The sequence below is a fragment of the Cygnus olor genome, chromosome 1 (assembly GCF_009769625.2).
Source record: "Cygnus olor isolate bCygOlo1 chromosome 1, bCygOlo1.pri.v2, whole genome shotgun sequence".
NCBI classification, from domain to species: Eukaryota; Metazoa; Chordata; class Aves; order Anseriformes; family Anatidae; genus Cygnus; species Cygnus olor.
In genome coordinates this window covers 40,284,013-40,298,812 of record NC_049169.1, presented here as the reverse complement: position 1 = coordinate 40,298,812, position 14,800 = coordinate 40,284,013, and the positions used below count along the sequence as shown (strand labels likewise).

General features: G+C 38.1%; 1 long non-coding RNA gene across 2 annotated transcripts in view; it reads left to right on the top strand.

The window, feature by feature from the left end:
• The first annotated feature begins 1,277 nt into the window (after positions 1-1,277).
• Positions 1,278-14,800, top strand: part of LOC121064210 — a 32,957-nt gene continuing 19,434 nt past the window's right edge. For both annotated transcript variants that reach the window (XR_005816412.1, XR_005816413.1), the window contains exon 1: positions 1,278-1,358. This is a non-coding gene — a long non-coding RNA (uncharacterized LOC121064210). The remainder of the gene's footprint in view (positions 1,359-14,800) is intronic.

The following is a 14,800-nucleotide window of genomic DNA, read 5'->3' as shown; positions in this document are numbered from 1 at the left end:
GTCCAAATAATCTTCTATTGACACTGAGAGTACAATCCAGTGGGATTACAGGAGTGAAGAGGACAGACAGCAAGGGAGGAGAAAGGAGCAGGGACATTTTCACTAGAGAGAGAAGCAGGGGGAGAGAGCAAAGCTGTATTGGAATTTATACTCTGTTCCTCTTCTCTCCTAAGTGTATGTGTTGCCTCCTCCCACCACCTCTCCTTTCCCTCAACTCCTCAGTGGGGACTGAGGCAGAAAAGGGCTGTGCCAGGAGCCTGCAGCACTGCTTTTGGCTGCCTGTCCTATGCAGTTTCTGGGGAAGAGCAATCAGTAAGTTGCCTTCGTTGCTCTTGCTACTTCAGCCCATTTGCTTCTCCTGCAGCCTCTATATCCATGCTCAACCCTAGTTACAACTGAAAAAAAAAGCACCAAAAGCTAGAATTTCCTAACCAGTCTAACCTTTCGGGTGTATGGTGAACTCCTGAGCACTGGTATTCATTTCTAAAATTCTGTTCCTTCCTTCCTTTTGCTCTTCAGTAGTCATTTTCGCCACTTCCCTCTGAGCCTTAGTGTTCTTGCTGATTTCCATAAACACTGGTTTCTGAGATGATCTGTGAGGGATCACTAACATAGACACTCGCAGTAATGGTGGGCATCTGCCCTGCCATCCTCACACATGTTCAGATATCATGTTCAAGCACTTCAGATCCAGGAGATTGACTGAAAAGCTATGACATCTGAACATCTTAAGGGGAGGAAAGCTGTATTTTCTTCTCCTGATTTTAAAACCTTTAAGATTTTATACTTTTTTTTTTTTTTTCCCCTCTGTCTAGACAGTCTCAATGTGGTGACTCAATATTTTGCATTTAATAAAAGGAGAGAGGACTCTGAAACCACACAAGTAATACGAGGGTTAAAAACTCTGGGACATCTGACTCTGGACTTTTTGCTCAGTGGGTGGAAAGTAGCCAGCAGTCAGTCTTACACTAAAAATGATTTACTTATCTCCATAAACATGCCAGTAGATGTCCACAAGCCTAAGTGCAGATGGACTATTTATCCTTCTCTGGGTGTGAGGTGAAGATATTTGCCCCAGGCTTTTGGTCAGACATTCAGAACATTCCCCAGGCTGTCAGTTGCATGTATATCATAGCTACGATTTTGCAGCCAGAAAAAATGAGATAATCCAAGCATCATTCACGCACTCGCACGCATGCATGCACCCCTAATTCTTCATGTTATCTGAGTTTACCAAATGCAAGTGTTATATGATTCAGCCCATAACCCTTTTTCATATATTGAAGGGAGATCCTGAGCTATGGACAGGAAGCTGAAGAGCAGAAAATAATAAAAAATACTACATTTTCCTGTTATAGGTAGGTGTGAGAAGTGTAGCTGTGGCTTCTAAAATATGACTGTAATAAAATAAATAGTTTATGGGAAGGGGCGAGCATGTGCGGGGTACTAAACTGCATTAATTGTTGGGATGAACTACATTTATTTTTTGTTGTTGTGGTTTTGTTTTTAATATCTGCCATATGAAGTATAAAACTTAATAGTTATTTTGTTTTCTGAATAGAGCTCCAGCTGTATGCATTTTTATTTTTCCATATATCAGATGGTTATTTTAATTCCAGAGGAATAAGATAGAAATAGACAAACACAATAAATATTTTGGTAGTGTGTATCTATGTGCACCCTCATTTAGCTTAACACTTTAATTTGTACAACAATTGATCCCTCACCCCCCACTCCCTTTGAGAAGCATGCATCACCTATGAGAGCTGTAAATGAACCCTGGGTTTTGCAGTGCAGAAACCACAGGGCATGAGACTATGGCTGGGTGACAAGTCACCCAGATGTGTCATGTGATATCATGTTCAATAGAACTACTTTCAAGTCAATACATTTTCAGTCCAGGTGTTAGTAAAAGCAACCGGGCTTTTAAAGTTTTAAAGATCTACTGTGGCCAGAGGAGCTATGCTAGGAGGATGCGCTTGCCATTTTGGAAATCTGCTGTTGCTGGTGAGGTCTGCAAGGTTAAAAGCCCTATCTTCTTGGAAAGCTCTCAGACAAAATATTTATTTATGCTTGAGTATTACAGCTGTTGTAAGTTCTGTTATTATTGTCTTTTCTCCTTTTTTTTTTTTTTTTCTTCCATTTTTCCAGCATCTTTGATTAAGTCATTTTTCTTTTATATATCTGCAATATTTGTAACTCAGCAAATGTTATCTCTTCCTCTTCTCTGTCTTTTCTTCTCTCTGTCATTATTTTCTTTCTCTGTGATAACTCCTGTGGTAATTCTTCTTCCTATAAAATCACTATTTTCATTTTTCAAAAGCTAATCTCAGTAATTATGATAAACTAGTGGGCCTTGCTACTAAGAACTGTATAAATACTCTCCTGTTTGGTTTGTTGCTAATTCATTGGAGGTGTATTACAAATAAGTCAGTGTTTTTTAACTGAGCAAGATGCTGTCTGAATCAAAAGAGGACAAAACACAACATTTGAATAGGGAGAGCAAGAATCTTAACGAGAGGTTGTCATTAAAGTTGTTAAGAGGAGGAAGGTGAAAAAGAAGTGCATCCCTTACATTTGCTTCTCACTGAGTTCATATGACTGACTGAAACTGTGTTAGACCCCAAGTGATCATCTTTCAACCCTGACCAGAAACAAAAAAAAAAGAAGCATTGCTCCTTGCACAGATGTATTCAGCAAGACCTTGCCAGTAAATCTTGCAGGAGATGCTGAGGGCAGGGGTGGGCATCCATAGCTTCAGACTGATTGCCACTTCACTCTCTGCAAGATTCACCACAGAAATGACTCTTCGGCAAGCAGCCCTGATATTTGGTGGCACTAGCATGTGGAGAGGCTCTGTGTGCTTTGTTGGAAACAGGACTTTCAGCTATTTCAAAGCGAACACAACAGACTTCCATTTGCATGAGAAATGACGCATTCAAAAAGAATATCTGGAACATGTTGGCTATCCTGTGCCTATTTATGTCACTTCTCTGTAGAGGGCTTGAGTCAAGCCTGTTGATATCAGCAAGTGACTTTACTGGCTTTGAATGAAGCACATGAAGGCCTAAGATGATAACAAAAGATGAGAATTTTGTCTGTCATCCCCAACGTATTCCGGTACTACATCCTCTACATATTCTGGAACAGTGTTCCTTCAAAGGTGATTTACACATCTCTAGTTAAATTCTATCATCAATAAAGAAAATTCTGCAAGAAAATTAAATGCAGTTAATTTAGATTTGAAATAAGTTAGATCTGTTCTATGGTGCAAGATATACTAAATGGTGCAAGAAAAACTAAATTAGAACCACCTTCCTCATTAATAATACTCTATTATGAAGTTTTATGTCTTGTAAGTCAATAGCAGTTATCAGTATCAGAAATTTCATCTGGAGATCCTCAAAAAATAGTGATGGTAGAAACTTTTTTTTTTTTTTTCTCAAACACAGTAAAGGGGCCCAAACATAACTTTTGATACAGAACTGAGATTTATTTATTTTATATATATAATACTGTAAGAAATGGTCCTGCTTTCTATGGAAAATACAGTAGTATTTTTACCACATTGTTCATCACAAATTTGAGGGATTACCTCGCCTTTCAAAGGCTAGTGGTTCCTCCAGCAAGAATATTATATAGTACATGAAGCTTTTGCCCTGCCCTGTAGTCACTCTACCTCTACTTCCAGCCATGGGGCAACGAGCAGGCCCTGATTGCTGCTGCCCTGGAGCTGATATTAGAAACTTGAGAAAGAGACAGCACAGCTCCAGCTGAGCAGAGCTGGCTGGTGTTCATGCACATGGAGAAGAAGCAGCTTGGAGAGGAAGCCCCTCTACAGATGACCATGCATAGATATAAAATGCAATAAATTAACACAGACAAGCTCAAACTCATTAAAAAAGTGACATGCTTCAGGTCTGATCCTGAAGATTTTGTCTTATTGATTCATTTATTTTTGTCTAATTCCTTGTACATTTTGTTCCCTCTTTCACATGTTTTCAGCCACTGAAGTAGAATGATTTTTTATGTGAGGAATTCACATTGTTCTTGTACTCATACCCATGTGTCACATTTTAGCTTCTTTCTCAAGCATTGTATACAATGCTTTGATATCATTTGTGTTGTCCTATTTTTCTTTCTTTCTGAGAATATTCGCCTTTTTAAGTACTGTCATATACGCTCACATTACATGAAGGTGTAGTCTTATTGAAGTTATGTTGAGGAGTGAACAATAATGAATTTTGAAGCCAAAGGGTTTTTTGTTTGTTTGTTTATTATGGTCTTACATATGCCTGAGTATTTTTTATTATGGATTTGCATACTAATACTTCAGAAATATTTAAATCAAATTATAAATTTGCTGCTTAATGTTTGGACTGTAACAAGCACATCTCTTAGATAACTTAGAACTGCAATATGCAAACCACACAGAAAAGAAGCAGAAAGTTGCAATGTTTTCACCATCGTCTCCCTGCAGTGAAAGGTGAACATCATTCTGTCTCCATGACCTTGTCTCTGCAGATGTACTACATGAATCTAAATTTTATTTTAGGTTTTTGTTTTTTATTTTATGCTTCAGTTTCCCTAATCATGGAATTGTTCTCCCTAGTGCATATGATGCATTTAGAGTGCTGGCAAGACGTTACAAAAGTGACTAATAATTACTAATGTGAGGACAGTAAGAACAAAGGAGACAAACCTGAATGCTAGAATGAATTTGATATATCCAGTCAAACATGATCTGTTTCCTTTTCTCTAAATTAATAATTAGAAAATGAAATTAAAACCCTCAAGCTGCTGAAGACTAAATTTAAATCACCTTAAAATTGCTAAAGTTCAGAGGAATGCATATTCAACACTTCATATATTATTCTCTTTATTTTCTTTTGGTGAATTATAACGTTTTCCTTAGAAAATATCAGAATAAGTTTTCATTTTTTTTCTCTTCTCTTCTTCTACTTTATTATTTATTTATTTATTTTAATTCTCTCCTTAATTAACACATTATCCCTTCCCCACTGTATGATATCATTACTATCGAGATGCCAGTTCATATTTCTCAGGGAGAGTATAGAACCATAGAATCATTAAGGCTGGAAAAGACCTCCAAGATCATCTGGTCCAACCATCCCCCTACCATCAATATCACCCACTAAACCCTGAAGCACCATGTTGAATCTTTCTTAAACACCCCCGGGGACAGTGACTCCACAACTTCCCTGGGCAACCTGTTCCAATATGACCAATATGACACAGATTTCTCTGGGAGTCTTGTATTATTTCACTATGGAATGCAAGCAGTACCAGACCAGGTCTATAAGGAAAAAATAGGTTTTACATACAGCTAAGTAGGATTTTTCTGAGGAAGCTACTTTTGTTTGGGTATACTGGGAAAAAAATATTTGTGGGAAAGTCTTATTTTTGACAAGAATTTCCGCAGATCCAGGGTTAATTTCTGGCCCAGGTGCAAGACTTAGTTTGTGGTGAGAGATATCATTCATCCTGGTTATGAAAAGTCCTTGATCTCCAGCAGAGTTTCAAACCAGTAGAGTAGGGATTTTGACCTGGGGTTGTCTACCAGTAAGATAAAGGTCTTAATAATGAGGAAATTAGGACTTGTATGGTATGAAGACAGCATATGTCTTGAAATCCTTTCTCCAAGAAAGGATTCCAAGCCTTCATTGCTTCTGACATAATTTGCTTCCACATAGTGCTGAGTGGTCTTTACAAAGAGCTACTGAAAAAAGTTGAATGTTTCCACAGAGCATCTGTTTACAAGTGAATTACTAATTTGCCATAAAGAAGAAGAGTTCACTTGTCACTGGGGCTCTCCAGCAATGCTTACCAATTGTGCTGTTATCTTGCAATGTGGGAGAAACTATATCCCTTTCTGTCTTGGACCTGTGACTGTGATTTTTCCTTAAGGGCCACAGTGAGGAAATACACAGCAGTAGACATTGGCCTACACCCGTGCAGCAGTATATAGGTATGAACTCCAGCTCTGAGATATGTGAAAGAAAGACTGCAAAAGAATGATTTACACTACAAAAATATTAATTTCCGTACATTCAAATATAGCTAACCAACACTTATACACTGGATGGTTGTTTTCATTGCAATGACTGAGTCTAAAAAACCTGAAGATGAAACCGAAGAATTAAGCACAATCTAATCATCATAAATTTTTAGAAGGCAGCACTGGAAGAAATGACAGATTCTAAAAACATATTAATAGGTTAGAAAAAGTTGGGTTATGTTCTTGGAAACATTGTAAAGACAGGGACCGAGGTATTTTTATAAGTTTATGAAGTAGAAGTAAATACAGGACAGAAGGTAAGACTAGCCTGTAAGTCTAAATTAGGTTGCTACATAATATGGTTCACATCAGCTGTTGTTAAGTGAAGTCTGAGTCAGAAATAGGAACTTCAACAAAACATCCTTCTCAAAAGAAATTAGAGGAGTATAGTAAGATGAATGACCAGTCATTTTGGCTACATAACAGAAGCAAGATTTTTTACTTTTATTAAAAATGATAGAAAAGAATAAAGGGAAATAAAAGACGACAAGAGAGGGAAGAGCTCTTCTCCAATATCTAGTTTTCTGACAGATGCCCTCATACTTTCATAAATGCGAAATTGATATCTAAACCTAACCTCATCAATTACATATAAAAGACAAATAATACAGAGCTTCAGTACTTTTTAATCATTTCAGTTGACTCATCTTTGCTTTGGACTCATTTTGTTCCTCACAGTCCAGTTGCGATTAACCTGTAAGGAACTAAAACGAATTAGACAGAGATACATATAACAAAAACTCAGCTGAAATCAGCATGTAGCTGATTACAGTGTTTATCTGCTAGCCTTTGATTCTAAGAATCCCCATTAAAATGCTAAAGCCTTTTTCTTCTCTCTTTTTTTGAATGTCAGCCAAAACTTTCTTTTTGTACCATTTTTGCAAATATTTTTAAGCTATTCGTTTCAGAGTTTTAGGAAAATAAAATGATACAGATATGAGGGCATTAAATCCTGAGGCACAATTACTCATTGCAAAATTCTTTCTCCTCATGCACTTTGCATTTGTTCCTTCTCAGGAGCCAGCTTATCAGTTTTCAGCGTGAGCTAGCTCTTCTGAATGCTCTCTCAGGCTGGCAACATGTATAGTCCATGTACGATGTGCATAACCTAAGAAAGGGCTGCATTATCCTCAGTAGAGCTGCATGCTAACATAACCAGATGACGTTTCCTACCAGACCAAGCCTGTTCAGATCTAACCTTGTCCTGAGCAAGAATGTACCAGAGATGAACCCTTACACAAAGTAATTGCAGTGGCTTGTACACATTCTCCTCTCATCAAGCCCTAAAGATCCAGTCCCTGTTCACACTCACAAGTGTATTTTCAGAAGTGCCTCTACATAAAACAAGAGTTTGTGTCTTGTCCACGTCTGTTGTTGAACACGTGCTTGGAGGATGTGCTTGCATTGTGCACTCAAAATAGAGACACATAGCAATGTAAATCTGTCTGGTGTTGATGCAGCTGTGAAGGAGAACCTGGTTGTTTAAAGGCAGCCAGAGATGATACTGGCTACAGAGTTTTGCATGCTGTTGGCCTAGGTGCTATTCTACCTTAATCTTGGCTACCTGAGAGGCCATTAAAGATAGAATAGCCTTGGGCAGTGATCTACAGTATTTGTCACTTAGGAGGTGTCTGTGGGAAATAAGAGCTTTTCTTGCAGAGAGAGTGAGATTATTATCAGCTTCATGAGAGACATTTCAACTGTGCAAAAAAAAAAAAAAGTGTGGGGGGAAACACTTTGTAAATATTACATATTTTGTAATGGTCATATGAGGCATTGGCCTTATTTTCACATTGCCTCTGCTCCTCCTTTTATGGTCCTGTGTAATACCAGTCCCAGTAACGAGGAAAGTATGTTAAAATCATTGTGCAGATTTAACCTAGCAGCTTCCAGTTTCCTTGGAAAAAGTTTTACTTAGCCAACAAAGTTTTCTGACCACCAGGAACAGTTTTCAGGGCCAATCCTAAACCAAAATCCATAAAAAAGGACCATGAGGAAGATATCCATTATCTGGAATCAGGTATCTGGAAGATATACATACACTACCTTTCATAAGCGTAGATTTATAGAGAAAAACAGCTGGTGATGATGATCTGATGCATACTCCCATTCCAAGTATTTTTTTCTGGATTTTTTCTATTCTGCTCCTGTAGTCTAAACGCATGCTTTCAGCTGGAGTGTACTATGTGATCTCCTGAAGATTTTTCTTCCTCTTTAATTTTATCCCAAAACAATCCAATTCATGCATTCCATATATTTCCCCATAATGATGACAGAGACACAGTAAATGGATGACTGAGATACTTACTGTAGAAGTGTACTTCTGTTTTCAGATAAAATATTTATGTGGGTAAGCTACTGATGGTGCACAGAAAGATATATGTGCATAAAACCTATCAAAATCAGACAGATGAACAAAGTCAGTGAAACTCAGGATACACTGAGAGTTCTGTCTTAAATCCCACAGCAATTACAATGCCTTAGCTTGCACTAAAGAAAGGTATTGTCAACCATTTAAATTCACAGTGTATTATAATTTTGTGTAAGTAGAGGTGGAGTTCATTTGAATAAATAAATAAGTATATAAGAGTCTCTTTCCTTGGAAAATCAATGCTATAGCCAAACAGATGATACCTGCAAATCTGGATTTTTATTTATTTTTATTTTTATTTTTCCAATTGTCAGCTATTTTCCGCCCTATGCTATTCCCAGCTGATTGTTTCCCTTGGTCTTTCAAATTCATGAATGTTAGAGTTTTTCGTTTTTTCTCCAAACAAACATTTCAGAAGATGGAGGAAAGACTACAGAATGCTTTTAAGACCTCACGCTAACAGACTATTGACATTTACTAGTTATCAAAAATCATTGCCCCTTTTCTTCTTCCCTTTGCCTATATCTTTGATTTTATATAAATGTTTCTTCTGTGTGATGGTGAAGAGTTTTGTACAATTTCCACACAAATAAAAACAGTTTTTTTTTCCTAAGAGGTAGTATCAATTTTATTGATAGCACAGTAGGATCTAGGATTAGATAAAATTAAATCACAAAGGATGGGAAGTCCAACTGAGGTTAAAGATCAAACAGGTAAAGAAAAGCTGACATTTTTTTTTTATTATTTATTTTTATTTTTGTGCTGAGCTAACCTAATGCGGTGGTTTTAATTGGGTGGGCAACCGAGCTCCACCACAACCACTTTCTCACTACCCCTCCTCAAAGAGGAATGGGGAGAAAATACGATGAAAAGGGCTCAAGGGTTGAGATAAGGACAGGGAGACTGCACAGTACTTATCATGACGGCAAAACAGACTCAGCATAGGGAGACTAAGATTTATTACCTACTACTAACAAGCTAGAGAAGTGAGAAACAAAGGAAAGAAACCAAAAGCAACTTCCCCCCAATCCACCCTCTTCCACCTCCTTTCCCCAAGCAGCGCAGGGGAACGGGAAATGGGGTTATGGTCAGTCTATAGTGCTTATTCTGCGCTGCTCCTTCTCGTCACTCTCGTCCCCTGTGCTGTGGGGTCCCCCCCACGGGATGCAGTCCTTGCTGAACTAATCCGGCGTGGGCTTCCCACAGGCAGCAGCTCTTCGAGAACTGCTCCAGATATGGGTCTGTACCATGGGGTCCATCCCTCAGGAGCAAACTGCTCCAACCTGGATCCCCCACGGGCAGCAGCTCCTGCCAGGTCACCTGCTCCTGCGTGGTCTCCTCCCCACGGGCTGCAGCGTGGAACCCTGCTCCACCGTGGTACTCCATGGGCTGCAAGGGGACAGCCTGCTTCACCATGGTCCTCACCACAGGCCGCAGGGGACTTCTGCTCCAGCACCTGGAGCACCTCTCCCCCTCCTTCTTCACTGACCTTGGTGCCTGCAAGGCTGTTCCTCACTCCTCTCACTCTCCCAGCTGCTGTGTGGCGCAGCATTTTTTTTCCCCATCTTAAATATGCTCTCACAGAGGCACAAAACAACATCACTTATTGGCTCAGCTCTGGTCAGCAGTGGGGCCCTTACCTAACATGGTGCAGCTTCTAGATTCTTCTCACAGAAGCCACCCCTATGGCCCCCTGCTACCAAAACCTTGCCACGTAAAGCCACTACACCTAAATTCTCAAAAGCTAAGGAGTGTATGTCCAAGGAAAGAAAAACACTGCAAAGTCAGAAAAGGGTCCTGTAATTTTACAGATGGAGGTCTGAGCATGCTTAAAATAGTTGCTTTGCAAGAAAGAACATGTAAATTTGGTCAGAGAGGATTTCAGGGCTATAAGCATTAAGGCAGGTAGCAGAAGAGCCAGATGGGCTCTCTGAAGGAATTCTGCTTGTTCTCCCTGCACAAGGAGGACTGAAGATACATATTAAAAAGGTCCAGGTTGTCTTTCAGAGCTAGAGATCAAAAGCAACCCTGCTTGGACACCCTCTGTTAAAGAAAGAAAGAGCCTGATGCTGAGGACTTAACGAGTCTCAGTGATGCTAAACATCTGCCCTTCACTAGCTGTGACACTGTGTGTCTTTTTCCATTTGAGATCTTAGGATAGCATAATTAAATGCAGCCTGAAAGGATGCCAGTAATTGATTTGAGACGTGGTTAGGTAAGCTGCCTATTTTTAGTGTTATTTTGGGGGACGTGTACAACCAATCAATGATACTTTGGCTATCTTTAAAGCTACTAATAAAATATGCAAGCTGCACTATATACAGATAAAGAGCCAGACTGCCCACTGATTTAGACAATGTCTTGTTACTACTTTAGTCCCGTATTAGAAATGCTGAGATCTGGCAGCTGTCCAGCTCTGTATACTTTTTGAACAGTGTCCACAGTACAAAGCTGTTGGGGTTGACCTTTCCATGCAGAGCATCACACCTTTGGGGGCTTTGAGATCCTGGAAAGGAGCCTAGAAGCAACACTCTCTAGAAGAGGAGGCCAAATCTTCCAGAGAGAGTTTTGTGTTGTGGACCAAAGTCAAAAACAAAACAAAACAAACAAAAACCATAAAGCTTTGCCTTGAAATTCAGGCTCAGGACACCTGAAGGACAAGATGGTAGAAAAGGCTATTTGGAAACCGTCCCTGCCATACTAGAGACTGCAAGTGAGGCTGACGTATGCTAGCTGCTCTATATTAAGTCTTCCTCCTCAGTTCCTCCTCATTCGCCCCAAGTCCTGTGTAATGCTATTTGAGGTGTTCTCTGTTTTTGGGTTATAGAATCCTTTACCAAATGGCACCCACTATAGACAGAGACCCCAGAAGATCATAAGGTTAAATTTAGTAAGGAATATCCAAATAAATTTGCACATGATGGTAGGGTTTATTTTCAAGTTAAAAAGGACATATCTCATTATGGAAAGTCACAATAAGAGGGTATAAATGGCCCAAACATTTAAAAAATTGTTAAAGGCAAAATTGAGGTCACAACTAACCTTTGTTCTGCCCCAGAGTGCTTCAGGATATCCTACCTTCATGCTGTCAGAGGTTAGGAAGAAACTTTACTAGAAAACTGTACCAGTGTTTTCTGCTTTTAAGATGTGTACCTTCTTCTTGTGATTATTGATTTTTGTCAGTCATAGGTGTAAAAGTACTACTATGTGTGCTGAATTCACTACTGTACAACAATCTTTGATTACAAGGACCATGTACTGGTTCTCAAATAACACAACAGATCATATGCAAGAGAATGACCTTATCGTTAATCAAGACTGGAGATGTCTACTCTTAAATGTGATGCACTGAAATATTTATGGGAAATTTTGCTCAATAAGAAGAAAGAAGAAACATTGCAGAAGCCTCTTACTATGTTTTCATCCTATCTAATAAGTTTCTCTAATAGAGTATGTTTTAACAGAAGGTTGAACCTGCTCCAGTATCTGCTCAAATACAGGAACAAACAAATAATTTCATTGTCATAGTCTATCTGACTAGGATGATGATGAATGCAGAATAAGATTTTGCATGAGTCTAAGTTGAATGTCCTGCTGAAAACGTGGGCTATGAAGCAGTGTCAGTCTCTGACTGGCAGTAGGAGTCATCTGTGCTCTGGTTTCTTTCTTTACTTATAAAAACATTAAAATTTAAAATCTTTTTTAGGCTTCCATAATAAATTTATGTTCAAAAGATTAAAACAAAGGAAAAAATGTATATACATATATATATATTTTTTTTTTCCCAGAGCTAAATATTTCTGTGTTCATTGGTCACATTTGGCTATGACATTCAGGCAGAAATATCTCTGAAACACTCCTATTTGCCTTCTGGTTGAATTTGAGAATGTCTCTAAAAAAGAAATTTGTTAGTGTGGCAGTCCAGTCCAAGTCTAAATTGGATAGGGTTAAATCCCAGATCTTTCTTTTCCTTCCTTCCTTCCTGGAAGTCTGTGTTGCCTAAAGACACAGAGTAGATGAGCAGCTTGTTCATTTAGTATTTTTGCCACAGCCCTGGATCCTGAATACCACAGAAGGATGAAATACTGTTCAGATGTGTGTTGTCACTTCTCCTTACTTAGGAAGGGTAATCACAGATACAGTGTTTACTTAATCCCCAGCTTCAGTATTAGGGAAATGGGTTTGTGTACATGCTGATCAAGGATACCAGCTCTTTCTTCTTCGGTCAGTATTAGGTATGAAAAATGACAAAGAACAGTACTTGTAATTTACCATACATCTGTAATTTGGCCAAAGGAACCAAGAAAAAGGCTGTCACATAATTAGGCTCTTTGTGATTTGGAAGGAGATACTGGAGAGAACAGCAAGAGTCTTAATTATATCTGAAACAAGAGAAAGAAGGAGCTTCTGTTCATCTCCTATTCAGGAACAGTCAAGCATATTTTGATCTCTTGAAAGGTCTTTTGTGAAGCTGTCCTGCATTTCTGTGACTTCAGATAAATTTCTGTCAACATTATCGTTAAAATAGCTGAAGAATGTAATGAGCAGCACAGTCAGCTGCTTCTTGGAATCACTGCTGTGGTGATTATTTTTGGATAGTCTCACTTACAGACTATGTCTGCACTGCTGGGCTGTGTATTCTACAGTATCTTCTGTACAATAAGACTGGCCATTCTGCTGGGATAAAAGCTCAGCTGGGTACATTAATACAGCTGGAGTAAAAACAGTTAACTAACTGGAGTCATAAAATTTAGTCCTAGAAAGGATAAGGATAAAGTGCTAGCAAAAACAGACAGGATTTCATTCAGTACTTAACTGAATCATTTAATGTCAGCTGAAAGATGTGTAAAATAGTTGGAAAATGGAAAGGAAAGGAAAGGGAAAGGAAAGGGAAAGGAAAAGGAAAGGGAAAGGAAAGGGAAAGGGAAAGGGAAAGGAAAGGGAAAGGGAAAGGGAAAAAAAAGAAAAATGAAAGAAAGAAAAGAAAAGAAAAGAAAAAGAAAAAGAAAAAGAAAAAAAAGAAAAAAAAAAGAAAAAGAAAAAGAAAAAGAAAAGAAAAGAAAAAGAAAAAGAAAAGAAAAAGAAAGAGAAAAGAAAGAGAAAAGAGAAAAGAAGAAAGAGAAGAAAGAAGAAAGAGAAAGAGAAAGAGAAAGAGAAAAGAAAGAGAAAGAGAAGAGAAAGAGAAAAGAGAGAAGAGAAAGAAAAGAGAAAGAGAAAGAGAAAAGAGAAAAGAAAAGGAAAGGAAGGAAAGAAAAGGAAAGGAAAAGGAAAAAAAAAAGGAAAAAAAAGGAAAAGGAAAAGGAAAAAAAAGGAAAAGGAAATGGAAAAAAAAAAAGGAAAAAAAAGGAAAAGGAAAAGGAAAAAAAGGAAAAAAAGGAAAAAGAAAGAAAAGGGAAGGAAAGGGAAAAGGAAAAGGAAAGGAAAAGGAAAAGGAAAAAGGAAAAGGAAAAGGAAAAAGGAAAAAGGAAAAGGAAAAGGAAAAGGAAAAGGAAAGGCACAACCACTCCAGTCTGGTTTAAAGCAGCTAATGGACCAATTGTACTGAGTATGGTGGTGAATACAATAGGGAAAATGGGCATATAGGCTTGAAAGAAATCATGGCATATTATCATATTTGATGACTGGGGAACAGGATGCTTGGCGGTGAAAAGGGTGAAGCTACTTCACGATTTATACGTAACTTCAACCCCATATTGCTCCTCTTCTTTACCCCTGCATGAACTATGAGTTAGTCCTTTCTGTCTGCCACTGTGTATTGTATTTTGCAACAACAGACCACAACCTCTCCAAGTGGGAGGTAACCCAGAAACATTTTTCTTTCATTCTTTCATTTCCTCCTACAGGCCATTGTTTTCCACTTCTGTACTCTAAAGACATAGCTATTTTGATGAGTAATCATATTTTCTATTGTTTAGATTATTTCCCTGAAGGTCAAAAGGGCAAAGGAAAAGTGTTTCATTAGTGGTTAAATTGCTTGTTACAGAAGCAATTAAGCAAAAGTAAGTTCCCAAGAAGGTACCTAGTTAGGGGAAAAGATCTTGTTATAGTTTATGTTCCAAAATAATGTTATAATGATGTGAAATGAAATCTTTTAATGGGATGCTCTGTATGAAGTCCAACTGGACCTCTGAAAGAGTATGTCCAGGTAGACTTCTAATGACAGCAAGGGTTCTCACTCTTACTGCACAAAACTGGCAAAAGAATTCATTTTCTTTCTATTTAACATTTCAAGTAAATATTATACAAGTGACTCCAAGTATATAATATTAATATTAATATTATATTAATATCAATATCAATATCAATATTAATATTAGCAACAACAACAACAATAATAAATAATATTAAAT